Here is a 25,806-nt window from a genome sequence, read left to right as displayed (position 1 = left end):
ATCACATTCTCTGGGGATTTAAAAACTAACATGATTTCCCACCCCTAGAATAAGAATAAGTAATGAGTGTTCCTGTCAAGCCCCGCGACTTCTGATTCTGATAATCTAAGGTATGCGACAGGAAGCCTTATCCCAGTGATAAAACGGCACAGGTGGACTACAATGAGCTTTAGTTTTCAAGGGCTGGATGACTTCCACTTCACGACATACCTATTTCAGTTTAGTCACCCCCTTAATATTATCGTTGTGATTCAGTGTGACTCTCAAAGGCGGCTTGAACGGAGGTTCAAAAACAGGGGGCATGGCCAATTTGAGATTGTAAAAAGGAATCGAATGAAGAGGCTGAAGTAAGCTCTTGTTTTATTGTACTGTTTTTCTTCTGCAATATTCATAATCACGAAATAATGCTCTTGTTTGGTTTGCTTATGACTGATGAAATCTACCGTATCATAAGCACCCAAACAACCGATATCATAAATACCCAAACAGCCGAATTGCATGTTTTTTCATCTACAGTTTTAGCAAGATAATCCTGACATTCGGGTCTCGTAGGTAGCTGGTTGAAAGTAAATTCATAAAACGTATAGAAAACATTTTGACTGTTTTTCATAAAGCTATTTGTTTTTGAAAGCCTCCTAGATAGCGCTGATCAAAATTCATAAATGCTGCAAGAGGTTTTCAGCAAGATATCAGGCGACACCTAGGATCAAAATTCACATCTGCTGGCTGCTGATGAGAACAGAGTATTCATAATTAAAACTCGCCACAAACATCCATGATCAATATTCTGAATGTCCATAAAAGAAGCTGAATTGAAAAACACCACCAACAGGAAATGACGCCACTAACTTCCTGTTATTATTATTATTATTATTATTATTATTATTATTATTATTATTATTATTATTATTATTATTATTATTTAGGGAGATGAAACCTATTCACATGGAACAAGCACGCAGGGCCCATTGACTTGAAATTCAAGCTTCCAAAGAATGTTGGTTTCATCCAGCCACCGCAGACCCCATACTGCAGCAGTGACTGATCATGATACAGAACAGAGCCAGTGATTTTTTAATCGCCCTGTGGGAGGCGCGAACTCGCGACATCTGAGCGGCATGTCACGACACTAGCAACCATACCAGATAGATCAAAATTCCCACGTACACAGGAGCCTCCGGACACAAGGTCCATCCTACAAATTTACAACACCCACAAGAGGAAACTGATAAAAGCAACCTCTCAGATAGCCACGATCAAAATTCGTAACAGCTCCAAGACCCCAGTAATAGCCATGATTTAAATTCAAAACTGTGTTTTCTGATAAAAGCTGCCCCACCGACGTTACTCCACATTCCCAACCAGCACCAGAGGTTTCCAAAGAAACAGCCTAACGTGTAGCCGTGATCAAAGTTCGCCATGGCTGCTGCAGCAGCTAAATGAAACTGCCTAACAGAGAGCCTTAATCAGAATTTGTAACAGCTGCTAAAGCTTTTGTAGGAAGCATCCCCCATGTCCAAAATCCTCTACCATGAAAAGATTATCGCGTCTAGCGAGAACGTTGACTGCTCTCTGCAAAGATCGAGGCCATCACTAGTTAAAAACTGCCAAGTCTGATGGGCAAGATTCCCAGGCAGATGATTTTCTCTTCTGTTTTCCTCTTTGCCTTTCCTCTTCCACTCGTTTCACTTCCTCTTCCTCGTATTTTGCGTACAGGACAAGACAGAAATAGCATGAGCGAAAAACAGGTGCTATGGTGATTCGGGTTTGCCCTCGGAGACTGCAAATAAAGGAACTGTGGATCTAATACTTATGGTACGTACAGCATATAGTGGTTTTGAAGCTTCAGCTGACCTACATTATGGTATTATTAATAACTTTGAAGTTCTAACCACAGAGATGAATGGGAGTCTTGGAAGAATGAAATTATGACAGCTGTTTTCATTATGGGTATTTGAAAAAGTATAAATAATTTGAAAATGAATACTGTGAACGTTGCTTGTGCACTGATAATGTAGGCTCAGAAATATCGAAAATTAAGGAACGCTTTAAGCAAATGAGGTTATGGGAAACATGAAAAGACATATATACACTCAGTAAAAAAAATATTGACACAAAATTCGGAGTAAATTACATCATCTCCGTCGAAAAACTTCCAAACGCCTCATAAGATTTTATGAGCTCCGCGAGAAGATGGGTGACCTTCAAAACCCATCATCATCATCTTAACCCGAAATGGGTTTCCGGTTCTAGGAACCTGCTACCTGTGTGAGTTCTGCAGGACATAATTATGATCAGTCAGAGGTCGTTGCGGACTGCAGAAAGGAAGGAAATTTAGCTCTACGACTGAATATGGAAACGTGACTGTTTTGAAACATGAGATGAAAATCTGGCTTTTCTTTTAGTATATTCATTCAAAATAACCTCCTGCAAACAAGATTAATCTGACGGATAATAAATCAGAGCTGATTACATTACCTGTCTTTCTCGCAGGACGATAAAAAGAAGCAGCACCATAAAAAAAAAAAGAAGGAGGAAGATCGAGCAAAACAAAAACTGCTACAAAACAAAAAGCATACCAACGCATGGCGTGGGGCAGTGAAATAGCCCCATAAACAATAGAATTAGTTACACTTGAAACCGGCGGATGAAAGAGACATGACTCACTGACTGCTGGAGCAACAGATAAATCAAGTGAAAGAATAGAACACATTTATTTATGTAGATGCTTATTTTGGTCCTGGTGAGTTCAGAACAAGTGGCGCGGGACGATCGAGCTGTCTATATTATGACCCGCGCAAGTTATGATCTTTTTGATGATCTGCAAAACATTTTATGGGTTCTAGTGATATCCAGGCATATATTTATACGTGCAGTGTGTGTGCGTATATATATATATATATATATAATATATATATATATATATATATATATATATATATATATATATATATATATATATATATATATATATATAAAATATTATGTATATATATATATATATATATATATATATATATATATAATAAAATATTATGTATATATATTATGTATATATAAATATGTATATATATATATATCATACATTTATACATATATATAAAACACACACACACACAATATATATATATATATATATATATATATATATATATATATATACATATTTAAAACGTTGTTTATAATTTCTCACTTTCTCTTAGTCTTGCCATCATCTAAACGTAGATGGGAACTTAAAAAAAAAAAAAAAAAAAAAAAAAAAAAGGTCGTCGTCACCTGTGGCAGAAATTTCAGATGTTTTTCTGAGCAACAGAGGAATTATTCTCTGCTCATAAAACGGTGTAGAGAAAAATGAAGCCATTTGTAAGAAAACTGGTGTAACCAAACTTGAATGAAGTAAAATGCGGATATTGGAAATCGAGACGGGAGATTTACAGAACTACGAAAGAAATGAAGGAAAGGAAATACACGAGTAGCTGAAATGTTTAGAATAGAGTCTGATTTTTTTTGTCTCAAAGGATAGACTATATATATATATATATATATATATATATATATATATATATATATATTATATATATATATATATATATATATATATATATATATATATATATATATATATATATATATATATATATATATATATTAATGGGAGACAACAGAAGCCGCTGAAATAGGTTTCAAGAGAAAAGTTAGTGATAAGTGAAGACAGTCAGCATAGTAAGAAAATCGTAGGTTCAGGGAACAGTTAGACCACATTAAATTACTAGTAGAAATTGCCAGACTATGCGTATGACATGATGTTATGAAATAAAAAGAGTATACTCACTGGGAGATACTGTCTGGAGCATACAATAAGTGTTATAGGGCATACAGGCGATGAATTATTTCAGTGGAGCATTTGTGCGTGTCCAGAAATACTAGGCAATAGGGAAATCAGAAGGGTCGCTGGGGCCATCATAATAAATCATATTCGCGCGGAGAGGAACGGCAAAAAGCCGAGCGAGAATTTTCATAAAATAAACACAGGAAGATGAAGGGACAAAAGCGTGGAATTTTAATATCAAATAAACAGAGGAAGATGAAGGACTAAAACATCATTGGGGAAAACCATTAAGGTAGTAAAGAACCGTATAAAGAGAATTGGTAGAAATGAAAAAAAGAAAAGAAAAATGAAGAGGGAAGTAATCAGTCAGAAAATGCGAAAGCAAGAAATTTGAGAAGAGAGCCCGGGGTAACGCACAGGGGCGTCACGATATTACCTTGAACTAACCTTGCTTTCTTCGTTCAGGGACTTAACATACTAGATCGTGCATTCTTAGCAATTCCACGTTTTTATAAGCTAATGCTCCGGGTGACACTATATATAAATCAGCTGGGTGGATTATATTCATTTGGAGGCCGTATCTCTAACATGTACACACACACACGCACACATACACACACACACACACCTCATAGTTTTGTAGCCGTGATACTCACCTCTCTCCTGAACTGAATATAGAGTTTAGGCCAAAGGCCAAGAACTGGGGCCTATAAGGTCATTCAGCGCTGGAAATGAAATTGCAAGTAGGTAGGTTTGAAAGGTGTAACAGGAGGAAAACCTCAAAGCAGTTGTTTTATGAACTATTTGCTAAGAGAGGGTGGATAGCGAGATGGAAGACAGATAATATGAATGGAGGTACAGTAAAAGGAATGAAAGAGGTTGCAGCTAGGGACCGAAGGGGCGCTGCAAAGAACCTTTAGTAATGCCTACAGTACACCGCATGAGGTGCACTGCCGGAATTACTCTTCCTACGGGGACCTATCTTCCTTGTGAGAGAGATTGGGGTTCATTCCCAGAGCGAAGTAGAGTTCTGAATGTATCCTCCGTTAAATCACTTTGTACCTCTGTTTACCCAAGCATTGAATTATGTGCTCTAGAAGGTAGCTAAGTTCTTCATTGGAGGGGTGGGTAGAGCTCTCGGCTAGCACGCTGTTGGCCCAGCGTTCGACTCTCCGACCGGCCAATGAAGAATTAGAGGAATTTATGTCTGGTGATAGAAATTCATTTCTCGTCATTATATGATTCGGATTCCACAATAAGCTGTAGGTCCCGTTGCTAGGTAACCAGTTGGTTCTTAGCCACGTAAAATAAATCTAATCCTTCGGGCCAGTCCTGGGAGAGCTGTTAATCAGCTCAGTGGTCTGGTTAAACTAAGGTATACTTAGAAGGTAGCTTGAATGCGTTGAATACGAGGGTGCAGAAGGGATGGTTCTAGTATGCTCATCCTAATACCAGCTGGACCGGAACCGGAAGGGTAGCAGCTTCAGGAACCACCTTCTCTAAGAGGAAGAGGGAGTGTGTGCAAGATACAGGTAACTGTGCTGGTGTCTGCACGAAAAGGGTAGTGGGGCGAGGGACGTTGATGTACTGCTGATGAGCCTTTTTGTAGATAGTTGAAGTGACCTTTGTGTAGCCTACACATTAGTTTATAACTGATCAAGTAGTTAAAAGCTGAACCATTATAAATCAAAATAAACCGAAATGCTGAGACATAATAATAATGAACATGAACGTGATTTCAGTAGCCTTTTATTTTGAATCTTTTAGGTTTGCACCCGCATATATAAAGAGATAAACAGAGTTAATGGGAAATATGATACACGCCACTGAAAACATTGAATACCATTGTTTTGTCTCTCTCTCTCTCTCTCTCTCTCTCTCTCTCTCTCTCTCTCTCTCTCTCTCTCTCTCTCTCTCTTGAAATAATAAACATGCAGGCAAAGACTTTTAATATGTAATCTTCGTGCTTAGCGAAATTTGGCAAATGGAGATTTAAACAAATAAAATAAAAACTTGTGTATGATAAAGAGAAAATGTAAATGACCTCGAAGATGTATATAGAAGGAAAGACAGTGGTAATGATAACAAAAGAGAATTAGGGAGGTCAAACGCTTCACAGTATACCAGTCACTGGCATGATTCTGTATTGCGGATCTGTTAGAGTGTCCCTCGGTTCCTCTTCTTGCTCACCGATCCCTAAGTTATTATTTTGAATTATTTATTGTCTTACTTTTTCTGGTCGTTGGCATAAACCAGAACTCTACCCATCATGAAGTTAACAGGTTGTAAGAATTTTTTTATAACTTCATTTCTTAATATATATATATATATATATATATATATATATATATATATATATATATATATATATATATATATATATATATATATATATATATTTTTATATATATATATATATATATATATAAATAATCAACACACAATCACGTGTGGAGCAGTAATAAATTTCTGACTCACGTCGGGATCGAACCCAGGTCTTTCAGGTGGAAGGCAAGGACGCTATCCACTAGGCCATACAAGTCTAAAACAAGTCTAAAATATATATATATATATATATATATATATATATATATATATATATATATATATATATATATATATATATATATATATATTGTGTAGTAAAATAATTGTTGCTGCTCATCTTGCGGTAGTGGCAGTGACGTACACGTCCTTAAAGATTTAACAGTTCTTACTGTTGCTACAGTCATTCTCACCCACCTTTGCTTGCTAAGGTTCTTTTTCTAAGTGATCTTTTATAGAACGCATTGCCAGGCGCGAAAATGCTACCCTTAACGAGATACCGGGTATGATTCCTTGTCGCCTTGAACATCCAGACGTGACGAGTATTAATACAAATGTGATCTTATTTATAAACACGAATAAAAATGCCATACATATTCTAGTCGACTGCAAAAAGGCTTGCATGTGACGCCAATAGGATATGGTGTACGAATAAGGTGCCCTTTTTTTTTATGCGGACAGATTAGCCGGATGCCAACGAGTGCTTATTAAAAGGAATGAAGGTTCACGTGATCGGCATTTGAAAGGTGATTAAGTAAGGTGAAAATGTGTTTTGCAGGGGTAAGAAGAAGAAGAAGATGAAAAAAAAGAAATATGCATTCATAAAGTTCTTGGAAGCAGATTCAGTTTTCAAGTGAACGTCGAGCTAAATGACCAAGCTGGGAATCACTTGTTTCTCGGTAATATTTATATTATAAGATGATAAGGTAATAGCTTCATTAACGTGAGAAGAAGACATTTTACTTGGTATGAATCAAATGCATTTCGATGAAGAGCTGAGAGTGAGTTGGCTCGTAGGCATGAATAAAATTGAAGATAATGACATCTTGCTATTTTAGAGATAGATTCTAATTCAGTGGAGCATCAAGAGCATTTGAAGTCAAAGTATTAGCATGGAGTCGCAAAGAGCAGGAAATTACCATAGACCGAAACATTACCGGGGTCAGGCGATTTAAGAGCCGATCGACCAATTACCACAGGTCTACCCTAAAGCAAATCCGAAGGCATCGTGCTTACCCCATACAAAAATGGGAATAAAAGAAGAAGAAGAAGACCTTCTTTTCTACTATTAGGCTCGAGAGCTAAACCGCCCGGGAGTTAAATGAATCTAGCTCTCTCCTTGAACACTCCATTCATCTAATTAGTAAATGATATGCATGATCGGTATCCAGTTGCGGTGGGTGGCAGTCAGTTTGGAGAGGAGCATGAGGCTAGCAGCCCCATCCTCAATCAGCTTGCTGACAGTCGAGATGTTAGGAATAGCGCTAGCCATTTACAAGTTTGTTTTTTTTTTTTCAAAGAAATGCAGACAACTAATTATATGAAAATAAGCAATTGAGAATATTCACTCAGAATAAGAAACAAAAACCGCACGAGAAAGTAAGAGGTACTTCCGGGCAGTTGTTGGGGAAGAGAGAGAGAGAGAGAGAGAGAGAGAGAGAGAGAGAGAGAGAGAGAGAGAGAGAGAGAGAGGAGTATTTATTTCCACTGAGCATGTTGCCATGTTTTACCTGCGGTACTGAGAATGAACTGAGTCATGGGTCACGGTCTAATGTGAGAGGTTCTCTTGAATTAAGAATGTTGCCAAGCTGTGGACCAAGGAACTGAATTGCTATGTATGTATGTGTACGTGAAAACTAAGTTCTGAATTTATTACTACTATGCTTTCCATAAACGAAAAATCAGGGGAACTATTTTTGTGGATGATAAAGGCCAGTTAGATGTAGGGTATTAGTTTAAAGATTGAGTATCGCGTGGCTGAACGAAAATATTGTTGACGCAAAATTCGGATATATTTTTTTACATTAGATGGAAGGCATTAAAATATTGTTAGCGCAAAATTCGAATATATTTTTTTTACATTAGATGCAAGGTATTAAAGTATTGTTAACGCAAAATTCAGATATACTTTTTTCATAAGACGGAAGGTATTAAAATATTGTTAACGTTAAATACGGATATATTTTTATACATTAGATGGAAGGTGTTAATTACATTGTAGTCGACACAATCGAGAAGAAGAAGAAGAAGAAGAAGAAGAAGAAGAAGAATATTGCAAACAGAAAGACAACGCCTGGGGGGGAGAGAGAAAGAGAAACTAAAAACATGTGTGTGCGTCAAAAATACCCTTTTGACTTTTGGCAGGATGCAAAAATAAATGACCGTGAGATAGGCAAAAGTAGACGGATACATATTGTGATAATAATAATAATAATTAGGTGGTTATTTATACTCACACACATTGAAATACTCGCCTCTTTTTAGCTGGTTATAAAAGTGGATTCTCCGTGACGCACATTCATGAGGGTTTGTGGTCTAGAGGGACGTACATGAGTACACAGACACTCGCCCGCGCGCACACGCGCGCGCGCGCACACACTTTTGGTCACCTGACGAGGCATAATGACGTAAAAAGTTGTCGTCTATAATTATACTCGTGATATTTTTAATATATGAGCTTGCTATTTATAAAGGGGCTTGTTCAGGATTCCTTATGTTCGTTTGTTTGTGATCGTTAAACTTTTCTGTTCCCACAGTGTATTCTGGGAATATATGTATGCATACACACACATACACATATATATATATATATATATATATATATATATATATATATATATATATATATATATATATATATATATATATATTACTATATAGTATATATATATATATAATTTATATATATATATATAATATATATATATATATATATATATATATATATATATATATATATATATATATATATATATATATATATGCTTAAAAATCACAGTAGATGCACTTGACTTCAGTGTATAAGCGAATCCCACAGGAAAATGACAGGCAGAAGTTCAGTGCCAGGCGCTTTCACCTTCATTAACGCATCGTCTGGGCACAAAAAGAAAAAATTGTGCCCAGACGACGCGTTCATAAGCGTGAAAGCGCTTGGTACTGACCTTCTGCCTGCAAGTAAAGCAAGAAATGTTTTCCCTTGTACGCTATATTTTTTTATAGCTAGGGGACAACTGTTGGTGGCTGGTGAATGCTGAAGGATGAGCATTGCATTGCAACATGTTTGAGTATTCCAGTTGACTGTGTATTCCCACCCAAGAGAAGGAGGTTTAGCTGCAGCCATTAGGGACTATCGTTGGATTCTAGGAAATCGGTCTTTTGGATCTTCTGGAAGCCTCCGAGATCTGCCTCTAGTGATGTTTCCCTGCTGATTATGATTATATATATATATATATATATATATATATATATATATATATATATATATATATATATATATATATATATATATATATATATATTTGTTTGTATATTTGTTTGTATTGATTTTCGTCTTTAAAGTTCTTGTTTTTAACTTTGAATTTTATTTTTTTAATGTACTCAGCTGTATGTTGGCATAGGGTTCCATTGTGTGTTTGGCATAAGCCCTGATAATAGGAGGGGGTGGCGCAAAAAACTCTAGTAACAGTGATTGGAACAGTTTTTTTTTTTATTAATCTGTTGTTCAAGGTCCTTTGTTTAAAATCCTTTCCTGTACGTTTGCAATAAAAAATACGTTTTAAATATTTTTTTTGCAAAGCAAACGATTGTTTTACTTTTGTTGTTTTTATATCTAAACCCTTGTAAGTAGTTCCAGATTAATTTTTTGGGGATTTTAATATTTATTATCTTATTAGTTATATTCTGGCAATCTCCCTGGATAAGAGGGAGTGCCTACTTGCATTGGGCATCCAGTTCTGTTACTGATGGTTGTGATAACACAACCGTTTAGAAACTCCTACGACATTAAATATGAGAAGGAACCTTAATGGATTAATTCACAGTTTTTTTTATTTTGAATTACCACGACTTACCAGTAGAATAACGTACAAACCAGAAAACTCAATATCGACGATCCATTACTAGATGAGCGAGCTTTGCCGTAATCAAAAGTTCATACAAAACAGCATTGAGAAAAAAATATGAATATGTACTGTATATCGCAGTTAACGTTCTCCTTTCAAAGAAAACGCGACCTTCACCTCTCTTACAGAAAACCATATGAAAACTATACGGAACGTTCCCACCATATTTAAGTTACCTTATGATCATGATTTTCATAAATACACCAAGTCTAGAAAATATTAAAGGCATTTGGGAATATGAGTTCAAGGAAAGTACAATCATGAGAGACTTATTCTTTTTTAATTTCCTCGTGCACATTTCTTCAGTTTTAATAGCCTTCCTTACAGTAGCGTAGCTGACATTCCACAGAGGGGGGGGGCAAAGAAAATTACACAAAACTAATATACCAATTCTGTAATAAGTAAAGTATACTATTTTCGAATGCATATATCCATGTGAATGAAGGAAAATATTAGTATTAGTAATCAGTAAACCTGTATTTGAAATTATAGAGCTCAATTTTCAATTAATTTTCAACTCTTACTGTATGCAAATGTATCAAATACTGTAAGATTAAAGTTCATCTGCAAAGGAAATTTCAACTGGGGGGTGGTCAGTTTGTGGGGGGCAAACATCTGATGGGGTGCCCCGGGCCCCGATATCGACGCCTCTGCTTTCTTTTATCCTTTCTATTTTTGCATCAGTCAGATCAGCCTTTCTTTTATCGTCTCTACACTCACGGTTTTTCTGTATAATTACTCTGTCGACACAGGAGTGCTTTCTCTTTAAGTCTCATCTAACCTTTAACTTTTTTTTTCTTCGTTTCTCCGAAAGTAAAATTTATTTTTATTCCGCTAAATCCCTGTTCCCCGTGGGGGCTTTCCGGTTCGATACGTGCTTTCTCTTACTAAGAATTTGTACGATTAATACAAGCTCCCGATATATTCGTAACTATGTGCATATATATATATATATATACAGTATATATATATATATATATATATATATATATATATATATATATATATATATATATATATATATATATATATATATATATATATAAATTATATATATAAGATACCCTTACATATATATACACATATATATAGATATTTATGTATATAGTATATATATATATATATATATATATATATATATATATAGATAGATATATATGTGTATACAGTATATATATATATATATATTTTTTTCTTTTTAACCACAGTAGATGCATGTAGCTTCAGTGTATAAGCGAACCCCACAGAAAAATGACAGGCAGAAGATCAGTACCAAGCGCTTTCGCGTTTATTAACGCATCGTTAATAAACGTGAAAGCGCTTGGTACTGACCTCCTTCTGCCTGTCATTTTCCTGTGGGATTCTCTACACACACACACACACACACACACACACACACACACACACACACACACACACACACACACACACATATATATATATATATATATATATATATATATATATATATATATATATATACATACACACATACATATGAATATATATATACTGCACAATACAAGGCTCTTTGTAATTAATATATATATATATATATATATATATATATATATATATATATATATATATATATATATATATATATATATATATATATATATATATATATATATATATATATATAGACTTAATCAGGAACTCGCTGAAATTGTTTCTTTACTATTTTAAATGTGTAATAAAACTTACAACTCACACACATACTGGTAGCCATTACTTGAGACAGGTCCATTGATAATTTACAGCAATTAGGCGTCTCTGGAGTAGAGAGAGAGAGAGAGAGAGAGAGAGAGAGAGAGAGAGAGAGAGAGAGAGAGAGAGAGAGAGAGAATGGTAACATATGAACAATCTACGGAGGGAGCTCATATTATTAGGAAGAAACTGTCTTACAGAAAACGATGAAACTTGAATAGGTAACTGACCTAGATTTGTATTTGTCACTCATGATCACCTTGAAGTGACCATACAACTAATTTATCGAAAATTCAGTTAATACTTACTTTTTATACTTGGTATTAATGTTTCTCAAGAATATAAGAACTGCCTGGTATTTTGATTAATGTAATGTAAAATATCGCGAATATGAGTTCGATTTCTGAACTATAAGAAATTTTAACATTTTGTCATTGTGCTCTGTTCATTATTACCATTTGATCTCGACTGAATGACATGTGCAATCTGTTGGTCTTGTTCTACATGGTAGCCTGAAAATCCGTAAATAATGTTTGGAAATTACAATCTCTAGCGTCAACCAATTTATTAAACTTCGTTCACCATCCATGTCCCAATTGCTGAATGCTCTATCTCGTTCGCTATTTCCTGAACAGTTCAACCCCCCTCTTCAGGATGGATGGTGTTCCATAGACACAAGAATCCATATGAATAATACCAAACTTTTTAAGAGCAACAGGCGATATATTATAAATGACGCCAGAGGAAAATTTGTAGCCAGAAGTTACAGTCATGTTTAACATGTTGGCACCCAAATACAGAATTACGTATGATCAGCGAATCAAAGAATAGGATCATGGTACATGATCAGGGAATTTGAATTAATTGGTTATCCAAGTGTTAAGCCTCATACATCGTAATTTACTCCAGAATTCTGTTATGGATAGCAAACATTTCATTTCAGATCAGGGAGAAACCTTAAACGTTGTACTTATATATTTTATGGCCAACAATGTCACCATTTAAAGACTGCATACAAGAAAAACCAACTCCCTCTGAACTTTGTTGAAATGAGATCAACTAGCGTACCACACAAGGTTACAAAGTTTATATTTATATAAGATCTTTGTTGTTAACATAACCAAATACTGCGCTAAAATCAACTTGAATTAGTCTGTATTCATTTTTATCGGCAAGGTTGTCTTGTGTGTAACTAGCGAGAAATAAAATAGATTCACAAGTAACTTAATTGCTTCTCATAAGCATGCAGTATACTGTGCATCTGTCTATTGTCATTGTATTTATTAAGGATCCTCAGATCAACCTTGACTGTCAAGAAATTGGCGGTAATGTTTGGAGCATAACCATTAAGAAATAGTCAGAAATGGCATGATTATACTCTTGATAGTGACAATATATTTACAAATGAAGTGGAAAGTTGGTTAGGAGGACAGAGTATACTCTTGATAGTGACAATATATTTACGAAATGGAAAGTTGGTTAGGAGGACAGAGCCTAACTTTAAAAATGAATGAATGATTAGGAGGTTAACTTTCTCAGTGACAGTTTCTCATTCAGACAGACTTGAATATTCCCACTTTCTTTGTCGCTTGATAGCAAAACGGGGTATGATATCAACTTAGAGTTTCCTCACGTAGTCCCTCCCAACTCGATAGAAGTTAAGAAATATGTCATGAATATCATGTCATCAATGGTAAATTGTGCAAATCTTCTCATACGAAAAGAATCTGGAATATTTTCAACTCAGTTGCTATTTTGTTTGTGGCAAATCGACACTTACTTCTAAAATGTCTTGGGTCTTGAAAGAATGTGACAGTTTCTGCTGAAACATTGATTGTCCTAGCAAATTTAAGTTATTTTCAGTTTTAATGATCAGAATTGATCCATTTACAAATGGCAGGTTCGCGGAGTTCATCGTGACTTTTTTCTTAGTTTTTCTGTGATTTAATGATTCTTTTTGTTTTAAAATTTTAACACAAAGTTCACTTCCTCTTTTTGTTTGTAGTTTATATAACGAAATTTAACTAATGCTTCTGTACTGTTATGACTTATAACAAAAAGAATAGCGGGTGGGTGTGAGAATTACTTCGCCATGGTCTGCCCGTCTTTAACAGTATTTCTTGATTTTACAGTTTTCATTTATTTCTTAGTCTTACAAATTTCATTTATGTCTATGTCTCGTTTTCTTAACAGGCCTGCAGTCCCCTACAAGCGATTGACCAACACGCCCTGTGCACAGAAACAAAAGAGAACGTCTCCAGACCGTTACTTTCTCGCTTGTAATAGCTCTTACTACTAGGATGAGAGGTAAGCATAGATTCAGCCACATGTTTTCTCATCATCGTCATTCATATGTCCATTTCTGTAAAAGCTTATTATTGTGAAAACTTATTATTGCCACTATCAAAGCCCAGAGGAATGCATCTCTAGGAAACATCACGCCATTCTTCTCAACCAAGAAAATATATTAGCCGTACAATACTGGCCAGTGCTCAGGCCACAAATGGAACGATTGGCTCTTTCAAACGAATCTGAATCTACGGCTTTGGTCGGTGGTTCTAAAAGTCATTAGGGCTGTGATGGAAGTGATCTGTCATCTTTATTATGCTGATAATGTCTCTGGGATGGAGACTGCTCGCCACTTAGCACGCAGACGACAGCAGATGACAGCCACATTGCCTTTCAATAGGAGATGTGGACATAATTGGCTTAGCATTTCCGTTTATCTTTGCAGCCCACCCCAACTCTCTCTCTCTCTCTCTCTCTCTCTCTCTCTCTCTCTCTCTCTCTCTCTCTCTCTCTCCTGACATTTTTCCTATTGTATTTATAGACTTCTTTTGAAAGGTAGAAACGCCAAGGGAAATGACGGGGAAATCATCTTTGAGGAACGGGTTCCTTGAAATAAGACTCGTCTATATGTTCGATTTTAAATAGGCAGAAATATAATCTCATCATTGTGCTGTGGGGAAGATGTCTAAAATTGATAGCGTTACGTTTTGTTTTCATAAAAGAGAACATTGTGCTTTTTCTGTCCGTCTGGGGCCTCAGATCTTGATGTAGAGGGCTGAAAAATGTTGATTATCCACCTTCCAATCATCAAACATATATTGCAGCCCTCTAGCTTCAGCAGTTTTTATTTTATACAAGGTTAAAGTTAGCCATAATCTTGCTTCTGGCAGCGATATAGGATAGGCCACCACCGGGCCGTGGTTAAGTTTCATGGACCGCGGCTCATACAGCATTATACCGAGACCACGGAAAGATAGATACATTTTCGGTGGCGTTGATTATAACGCTGTACAGAAAACCCAACTGCGCGGAAGAAACTTCGGCGCATTTTTTGCGTGTTTGCTTCTGTATTCCCTTTTTTTTTTATATAAGTTTTCCCTAAAAAATCTTGAACCCGATTTTTTTTTCTGTATAAATGGGTTAATATCACGTTGCCAAAGTAAGGATGGGTCGGTTCCAATCCAAGTAAAATATCTCAACTTTACAGACATTATATAGGTATGAGGTCAAACAAATTCTTAAACTTCGTGATAATGTGGTTGCGTAGCGCTGAACTGTTGTTGCCTCTGAAATCAGTTTTGAAATCAAGGTTTCAGCGATATATATTACGCCTTTCTCCACCAGGTCGACGCACATTGTTTATATTTATGTAATATATATATATACATAAATATATATATATATATATATATATATATATATATATATATATATATATATATATATATATATATATATATTACATACAGAATATATAATGTATATAAAAGTATGGAAATCAGGAATTCATTGAGTGCAGGAAAGAACATTAGATCATAAATGCCTTATTTTTCACATCCCCAGGCCATACAAAAACTTACATCTACGTATGTGCTTATATTATAACTTATATTCAAGAGTATTTGCATGTAGATACTAATTTTATCATATGTTTACTTATTTTTATATATCATCAAGCTAGAAATTAATCGCTAACATGGTAACAGAAGATAGAAATCTATGGGGGATTAACATCTTACCTTGTTCGGTGGCTAGATGAGTGTTGGAAGGTACTCCCATTGCGTTACGTCATCGTCCATCACTCCCTATTGGTCCACTGGTCTGTGACGTCACGAGTGATGCGAACACTTTCATCTGAACGTTTTCGCACAATTTCCCCCACTCACGTTTGCTCATTCCCACAACGCATAATCCAGGAATGAAGTCTCACCTTGGCAACCATTAAATCACCACTCAACACGAATTTATTTGTGGTTCGCACTGCTTTTCCTAATCGGCTTATGACATGGCAGAACGAGGGAGGATTTATCGGCTCCGAGGGGAAGACCCTTAATGTTTTATTTGTTGTCACAACGCGGGGATTCTAACGTCATCATTTTCATTGTAGATATTGCACGTCATTATCCAAGGGCACGGTGAATTGTTCATCAGGTTCACTGACAGTATCTCTCGGTATTTACTCTGGTAATCACGAAAATATGTCAGTTTTCGAGGAATGTTGAGGATTGCGTATATATTTCTCTGATATCTTTAAACAGTATATAATTTAAGAACGTTAATACAGGTGTATATACTCGTAAATATTATTGATTACATCTTTCGGTTCTCTATGAACATTTAATAATTATTTTGGCCCTAATTGGCAGAGCGTGGGAAAGGATGAAAGCACTAGTAGCTATACTACATAACCCTCAGAAATAAACATTAGATAGTAATGGACTTTTGACAATGATCTTTATTTATTAAAACTAGCAAATTCTGTTGGAAATACTATGTATATCAAAACCCCCGACTGAATGCTGAGAAAAGTGGAAAGATATTTATTATCAAAAACAGATTAAGTTTATCGCAAATAGTTGAATGTGGCAAAGAACATTTCTGTTAGAAGAAACAAAACTCGAATCGAGTTACCCACGAAAAACTGTTGAATCAGAAGTAAAAGCAAAAAGCAAGCGCATTATCCTTTCCACCGATTTAACAAGTTGTATTTCATTCGGAAATGTATCATCCCGTTTTGACAATAACAAGCGCAAGTCATTGAAAAAGAAATTTAAGATGAATCCGTTTGTCTTCAAAGACTGGGAGAATAAAAAAAAGTGTCCTAACACCAACTGCCAAAGTCAACATGACGAATCACCCGCAGCGTCTTTCAGGGCTGATTAGGTATCTGATATCCGTTCTTCTTCCTGCAAAAAAAAGAGAGAAAAAATAGAAGGTTCAAGTAAATATAGATTTGGCTACCTGTGAGAGCATGCACTCCCACACTCGAACACTCTCTCTCTCTCTCTCTCTCTCTCTCTCTCTCTCTCTCTCTCTCTCTCTCTCTCTCTGTGTGTGTGTGTGTGTGTGTAGATTCACACAAGCACAGAAAACATCACAATCATGAATCAAACTCTCTCTCTCTCTCTCTCTCTCTCTCTCTCTCTCTCTCTCTCTCTCTCTCTCTCTCTCTCTCTCTCTCTGTAGATTCACACAAGCACAGAAAATATCACAACAATCAGGAATCCAACATTCATTCTCTCTCTCGTATCCTGTGTATGGTACAGTTACGGCTGCATGCATGATTTGGTTCACTCAGCTGTTTTTATACTGCAGTTAATACTACGCCTACTACAAACACTAGTGCTTCATATTTCTTGTCATCCCTCTGGACATATGCCGGATGCAGTGTGAATTGTAATTGAGCCCTCAAGATTTTGTGAATATTTAGACTTGAATCTCGTAAATACTTGCTAACCTCTCTTTTCCTCTGTCTTCCTATATCTGTATGTCTATATATATATATATATATATATATATATATATATATATATATATATATATATATATATATATATATATATATATATATATATATATATATATATATATATATATATATATATATATATATATATATAAGAACAACCTCTTAACTTCCCTGACCTCTTTTTTTCTTGATTAGTATATCAGCAAAATTCTTCATCCGAACGGAAAGTTAACAAATAACTTTTATCACTTCTAGTGCAAAATTCTTCCAGAAATTATGTGCATCACATGTGCTGTTGACTGTGAGATTAACATCTATCACTTGAAAAATCATTTATGCGATCCGCTTGTTTAAAAGGGCGTGGTTCAAGTAAACTTTTATTTTATTGGTTTGATGAAAAACTTGACGGTGAGTGAGACTTACTGTACATTGGCAAGAATCTTATTAATGACTTAGACCAGTGGTTCTTAACCAGGGGTGCGAGAATGCCTATGAATAATTAAAGCAAAATCTGTTGTTATATACTCATGTTATTTGTTTTTCTTCGAAAAATAAAAAAATAAAATAAGTAAAAAATAAATAAATAAATAATAATAATAACAATAATAATAATAATAATAATAATAATAATAATAATAATAATAATAACAATAATAATAATAATAATTATAATAATAATAATAATAATAATAATAATAATAATAATAATAATGAAAATGTGGTTTTGTTATTAATACACGTCATATGAACTTTGTATTTTAGCTTTTTTTTATTTCAGCAATTCAGGGGGTGCGAGAACTGACTGCTGATTTGAAAGGGGTGCATACATTAAAAATGGTTTAAAAACCACTGACTTAGACAGTAAAAACTTTAAGAGTGATACCCGTAGACTTCTTGAATGAACTGTAACGTGAATTCAAAATGTCTCGATTTTAATAAAAATGTCAAAATTGAATTGTTCTAAACTTTCTCTGACAGCCTGTACAGCTGCGTTTTGTGGAGAAAAAACAAAGTTGTCTCATGGAAAAGAACAAAGGTCATAGGAATAGTTTCTGTTAGGATAATTTTTAAAGGAAATCGGGTCCCATTTTGCAGAAATCTTAATGGATTTTGATAGGAAAAGTTTTATGGATTTCTCTTTATTCGGGTTTACGAAATTTTCATAGACATTATTTCCAGTTGGTTTACATGTGCTGTTAACAATACATTGTACGCTCTCTCTCCAATATGTGGATACCTTACGCATCGCAAAGTGGAACAAATCATGCCCACAAATATGCAGAAAAGACCTCCCAACCCACACACGCCCACACACAAAAAAATTTGTGGATAAACAGATGACGAGGGACTGGTTGAATATCTTATGACATTGTCTGTACCCGCGCTGAATATATCGCACATTATTTACTCCAGCCAACAAAAACTTTTACGTATGTTTTTTTGGGGGGGGCGGGGGGGGACTCTTTCGTAAGGTTTCAACACACTGATTTTTTATATACTTGATCCACTCCCACAAAAATTTCATTCTTTTGCTCCCACAAGCATTTCTCCTGGACTTTTGAATATTTCAGAGCCACAAGAGCTACTTCCTCAAAAATTCATCCTGAACCATGAATCTTTTCTACGTGATCGATTTCTCAAAAAAATTCTCTGGTACCACGTATCTTTTCATGATGATTCATTCCGTGAATTTCTCTGTACAGTGAAACATTTCATTTGATTCACTTCATGAATTTTATGTACAGTGAATCTTTTTCATACGGTCCATTTTTACAAGAAATTTTCTGTACCGTGAGTTTTTCCCAAGGATTAACTCTTACTAAATTTTCTATGGTACTTTGAATCTTTTTCAGATGTTCTATTGCAACAGGAAATTTTCTATTCGGTGAATCTTCTCATACGATCCACTCAAACTTGAGTTTATCATTTCCACATGATCAATGGCTGAATGAATGTTCCCTGAACTCTGAATCTTGTTCACCTGATTCACTCTCACCATTATTCCTCCCGTACCGTGAATCTTTTCCCCGTGATCGGCTCCATGAATTTCGCTGCGTCACGAATCCTTTCCATATGATCCACTTCCACCTGAATGTTCACTGTGTCATGAGTGTTTCCCACACTGTTTTTTTTTTTTTACGCGATCGATTCCATAAGATTTTTTCTCATGTTGCTATCTTTTTCGAATGAGCCAATGCCACAAGATTTTCTCGTGCGGCGTGAATTTGTACCACAGGAGGTATTCTTAAATCCTACGTCTGTGATTTTTCATGGAAATATTTTTCTGTGTGCACCAATACCACAAGAAGACTCCCACACTGAATTTCTACTACACGAGGCACTCCCACTCCGTGGATTTTGTCGTGTCTTCTCCCACAAGGATTTTCTGCACACAAAGAATATTTTCAACGTGTGCAATTATCAAAGGAAATATCCAAGACTATAAACTCCCCACGGGAATTGCTAACACCACCTTGGAAATGACTCCCAGAAACATCTTCTCCCACACCACGAATCTTTCCCACATGAGGTCCTCCCACTTCTTTTCGAGGGGGGGGGGGGCGACGACGTCTGGCCTGACAACCAGAAATACACGACGAGGCTTCTTACGTCGACGCCTAGCGCGCCAAAAACCCCAGATTTAACGCCCTTCTTTGGAATAGCGTCACTTGACGTCATCTCTTGGCTTACGTTGGGCGTGCGTGTGCGGTTATGGTCGTCATGAAAGAGAAGAAAATTGTCCATTAAAGATTTAAAAGTATGCGTGGCATTTGGTAATCCTGTGGGTATTTTATTTTATTTTTTTTATTATTTTTACTTTTTTGCTTGTTGTATATCTCGAAGCGTTGCCGCTCTTATGATGATATTCTGGATTTCATTTCCTTTTAGCCTACGGTATCTCAATTAGACGGGTGTTATGACTTCTGTAGTGTTTTAGTACTCAAGAAGAGGCTGAGGAGAGAGAGAGAGAGAGAGAGAGAGAGAGAGAGAGAGAGAGAGAGAGAGAGAGATTGTTTACCTAGCAAACGACCAATTCGTCGAAAAAGTCCAGACATTGTCTCCTGAGGTTTCATTTAGTTTTCTCCGAAAATGAGAATTTGGTGAAAACAGAAATGCAATTAAAATGAAAAGGACAGCACGGGTAAGTGAGAGCGGTTAATTTTTTGCCATTTTCTATGAGCAAAAGGGTTTTTAGGATTATTGCCATAAGCAGAGCGGTTCCTAGTGGGATTTAACTTCAAACGAGAGGGGCTGACTTCTGCATGGAGTGTTTTCTTAGTTTATGACCGTTTTTTTCTGGCAACTAGCAAGTTCTGAAGCCTTTTAGGCGTATTTGCTTTCGAGGAACCTTAGTTTATTATGTCTTTTGTTGCAAGTGGAACATTTTCGACGAAAAAATGTTATAAAGCAACTTATTTTTAAGTAGAGAACAGTCCGAAACGCAAGTTAACTTAAAAATCATCAGTTTTCTGTCTCTTGATTTGGTCAGATTAAATATCTAGAGAATTTTATGTAGATTTATATGAAATTCCAGAAAGTTTTAGAACCCCTCTTGAAAAATAAAACCGGTTTCAGCTTTTGAACGTAAAAAATTTCATATCAAAGAGATTGGAGAGGCATAGTGATTGCAAGGAATTGTAGATCCCATCGAGCTGGTGATGAAACGCTATCTGGTGTCTGGTTTTCTCTCGAAGAGAGATAATGACTGGCAGAGAATAGATTTAACGATTTCACCATTCCTGGGTTTTCTTCCTGCAAGCAACGTTTGCGTTGGGACGTGTGACCTCCAAGATAAAGCCTAGCTTGTTTTCAAGTCTTAACGACTGAACGGTTTCTTAGATGAGCTGTAAACATTTTAGACTGAAAATGGACATTTACTTGAAAATCGACTTTTTTTCAGGGTTACAAATACATTTTCCGAGACGTAAAACTCTTCTTTACAGATGACCTCATAGCAAACGCCAGGTCGCCATATTAGCAGGAAGCATTCATATTTGGCCCGCTCTTTTATCCGTCGTCCTGTTGCTCTTGCGTCCACAAGATTTGAAGTACATCAGAACAGTTGACTCGTTCTGTTATTTGCATAATCCGCACGACTTAACCACGTCGATTTTTAACTGGTCGTGGAGCTTGCAGTCTCCGAAAAGAGCCTCAGCAAGAAGCGGATACCAGCGATGTTAAATTACAACGAAGCAGAAATGAATACATTAAAAACACTTAAGCTGAAAGATGATTTCACTTCAAGTATATTACGCATTCATACAAAATAACCGGAAGGAAAAACAGAACGGGAAAGAATGATTGTGCTCTTTGCAGAGAATTAGAGGAGAAAATATACTTATAATGAAATAAAAGTTATCGATCCCAGACAAGAACAAGAACGATTTGGGTGCTTAAAGCCCAGTGTGTGTTAATTGACCTGTACTATGACAGAGGTAGCGTGCTGTTCAGTAGACTGCATTGGTTAACATACGGTGATGTATAGACGTATAGAGAGAGAGAGAGAGAGAGAGAGAGAGAGAGAGAATTAACAGACGTGACCGATCAGTGCCTCGTCAAAGTGAATACCTTTTGACACCACCATAATAAACATCGGAAGTAATTAAATTACTATGAAGTCAAAATGTTTCCAGGCCAGGGCAGTGCCGACATAAGTGTGTCTTTATGGGGAGAGGGAAATAATTAGCCAAAAAAATTCTCCTAGAGTGATGACTCATCTGATCTTACAGGAACTCTTTCTTGGCCGAGTTATTTCTAGGAAATTGAAAGAAAATCATCGCCCGATGAGATTTCCTTGAATGTGTGAATGATTGGTATAAATAAAAGCAGCGATGACTAACGAAGGTAGACCCTAAAAAAAAGAAGAAGAAAAAGAAAATTCAAACGTGGAGAACGCAGCTTCCGTCGAGATTCTAGGAAGGGAGGGAAATGCAAGGGGGAGAGAGATTGAATGTCAAAGATGCTCTGAAGATTGACGGGGGAGAATGACAGAGGGGGAGATAAGGGCTCTAGAGCTTGGGGATGGCATCAGAAGGGTGAGGGGAAGAAGGGGAGGAAAAGGGTGAAGGCTGTGATATGCTGAGGTATCAGGCAGACGTCCCATCGCGAAGGAAATAATTTGAGACGGAGGAAGGAAAAATTCATAAATGACGAGTTAAAAGGTGATCGTATATAAGAATAAAATTTGTGCAAGGTTTGTAAATTCGTAAAGTAAATTGTGATGCCACAACGCTTTTTCTTGTTTTACGGTACGGGCTGATTTACAAGAATCATAATTTCCTTTGTCACACTTTTAGATTTCTTTTTACAGATCTGTGTCGTATCAGTATGTCAAGTGGCATTTACTACAGCTGTTTGTTAGGTTTTTATTTGTATATAAATGTAAAGGAACTGTAACGTCGGAATAAGAAATTCAGAATCTGCTCAAAGAGTGTTTTCAGGGCATGGGTGATAGAAGTTTGAATTTCGTATCAGATCAGAATTTTTATTTTATTAATAACTTATAAGGTAGATAATGGTGAAAGATTACATTTTGAAGTTGCTCTTTGAAGAGTGCAAAGATAGAAGATTCTCTCTCTCTCTCTCTCTCTCTCTCTCTCTCTCTCTCTCTCTCTCTCTCTCTCTGTGTGTGTGTGTGTGTGTGTGTGTGTGTCCTGCAATTCTAAACAAACTTCCCTTTATTGTCAGGACACCTTTTTGCCTGCAAAACTACACCACAAAGTTTGAAAAATGGACCACATCAAAGGGAAGGACAGAAGTCCATTTTTTTCCGCCGCCACTGACATTTAGAAGACAGGGAACCCAGAAATGACAGCAAACACACAACTGCCGCCGGAAGTTGTCAGCTCTAACATGTGAATAAACAGGGAGGAGAAAGGGGACGGGGGAAAGAAGGGAGAGAAAACAAGTGATAAATTACGAAGTGACAACGATAAGCAGCAGCGACAGGTCAACAAACATCAAACCTCAGAGTCGATAGAGATTTACCTTAAGGCTATAAATTATATTGATTCTAGTTGACAACAACACAGTGGCAGAGACAAAGACCAGTGGGGCAGGCGCCCACAGACTTTTTCTTGCCCTGGCCCAGTGTAAACAAGTAAAATGAAAGAGAATTTCGCATGCATTGCTTCGTTACTCCAGTTTGTTTCTCTGTGACACTTGGGTTGCTGAAGTGAGGTCCAGATATTCATCATCATTATTAAGCTGTTTTAATGTCTAAAGGCCCTTCGTTTTCGTTTTATATTTTGGTGGACAACTGCATTTTTATTCAATTTCATTTCCTACTTTTTTTACCTTGACCTTCGACCTTTTCAAGTATTTTATTGGTATTCTTGTTCTCTTATTTTTGTTTGGCAAACGAGAGTATAATATCATTTTATACTGTACAAGTACTCGATGTGCATCAGAAAAGGGAATTTTTCATTCGTGCTATCGGAGGAGAATGGAGATAAGAAAAAAAAACCATTTTAGGGACATGGTTGCTAGTGCCTCTTTCTTTCTTGTGATCTCAACAGTGGTTGGTACCCATGTACAGTTGGATAAAGTGAACAGCAAAAGTATGGGAGTAAACTGGGTCCTAGCAGTCGTGAGCCGTAGCACTGTATTACTCAGCCACGGCACCCAGCACCCCATCCCTAGCTGACAGGGATGCTAAGGCCCCCTTTCACTGAAATTTATCAGATATATCCGGGGTCTGAACTCGAGACCCGTGCAATAACAAGTAACTGGTGGTACAGCTGATATGATATATATATATATATATATATATATATATATATATATATATATATATATATATATATATATATATATATATATATATATATATATATATATATATATATATATATATATATATATATATATATATATATATATATATATATATATATATATATATATATATATATATATATATATATACACACACATACACATATACATATACGTTCTTTTATAATCCCCATCTGTCAATTATATGAGCTTTTTATCAACTTATTGTATATTTTCTTTCCAATCTGCTAAGTAAAGAACAGTAAGTCGAAAGGGCTAGCAACGACTCTGTGTTTCACTTTTCCCTTCGTGGCTATGCCTTTATACATATATATTTTAGGCCCCTGGGTCTTAACCTGACTGGGGCATCCCGCGTCCTAACCAGACCTAGAGATATTCATCTCAACCTAACCTTGTACAGGTCTATATAGTTGGGATCGGGTTTATCGTCAGTAGAATTCTGGATGGGTCGAATTGTTCATTTGTCAGTCGCAGTGCAGGAAACTTTTTGCTGTAAAGCTCACGCCCTAAGTCTTTGGAACCTCGCTGGTTGTATTGATCGGGAGGTTAGGGGTTTGTGTGGTGTGTGTGTGGCCCCCAACCCCAACCAACTGGTGTAATGTCTTCCTCAGGTGCGGGGATGGTTATTTGTCTTATTTTTCCCCTTTCTCTCGCTGGCGTTTGGCGCCGGTTGGTTACCTCTCTCTCTCTCTCTCTCTCTCTCTCTCTCTCTCTCTGTTTTTGGCATTCCCCGATTTTCTATGTTCCTTTGTAATCTGCTTGCTGTTACTCCACGGGAATGGCGGGCTGTTCCGGTGGTGGGATGGTCATGCGTTCTCTCTCTCTCTCTCTCTCTCTCTCTCTCTCTCTCTCTCTCTCTCGGTGGTCTTTGGCGCCGACTGACTTCTAACGTTTCTCCGTATAACAGTCATTGACTCACTGTTTTACCGTCGTCCCCTTCGAAGAAATTGGTCCCAGTGACTTTGGGAAGGCCTGAGGTTGTGTCTGTAAACTCATTATTTTATGACGTCATTCATTTCCTAGTAGAACTGTAATCAGCTACATTTGATTCTTTTCCAAATGGTAAATCGACCGAGACTGGGTGGATATCTCAAATTTATGGTACCGATGGCCTTTCACCGGAGACGTATTTTTAATAGCCATAATAATCTCTGTACTTATTGGATAAGCCACACTTTTTGGGTGCCTAATAGCCATAATAATCTCCTTACTGGATAAGCCACACTTTTTGGGTGCCTAATAGCCGTAATAATCTCTTTATTATT

General features: G+C 36.3%; 1 protein-coding gene across 2 annotated transcripts in view; it reads left to right on the top strand.

Moving 5' to 3' along the window:
- The window catches only part of LOC136850838 (uncharacterized), a 315,712-nt gene that overhangs the window by 130,850 nt on the left and 159,056 nt on the right, over window positions 1-25,806 (top strand). For both annotated transcript variants that reach the window (XM_067124859.1, XM_067124860.1), the window contains one exon: window positions 14,179-14,292. The gene's annotated coding sequence lies outside the window, so the exon portion shown is untranslated. The remainder of the gene's footprint in view (window positions 1-14,178; window positions 14,293-25,806) is intronic.

Source organism: Macrobrachium rosenbergii, chromosome 22 (assembly GCF_040412425.1).
Source record: "Macrobrachium rosenbergii isolate ZJJX-2024 chromosome 22, ASM4041242v1, whole genome shotgun sequence".
NCBI lineage: Eukaryota > Metazoa > Arthropoda > Malacostraca > Decapoda > Palaemonidae > Macrobrachium > Macrobrachium rosenbergii.
Note: the sequence above shows the minus strand (reverse complement) of the source record. Positions and strands in the feature narration are given on the sequence as shown.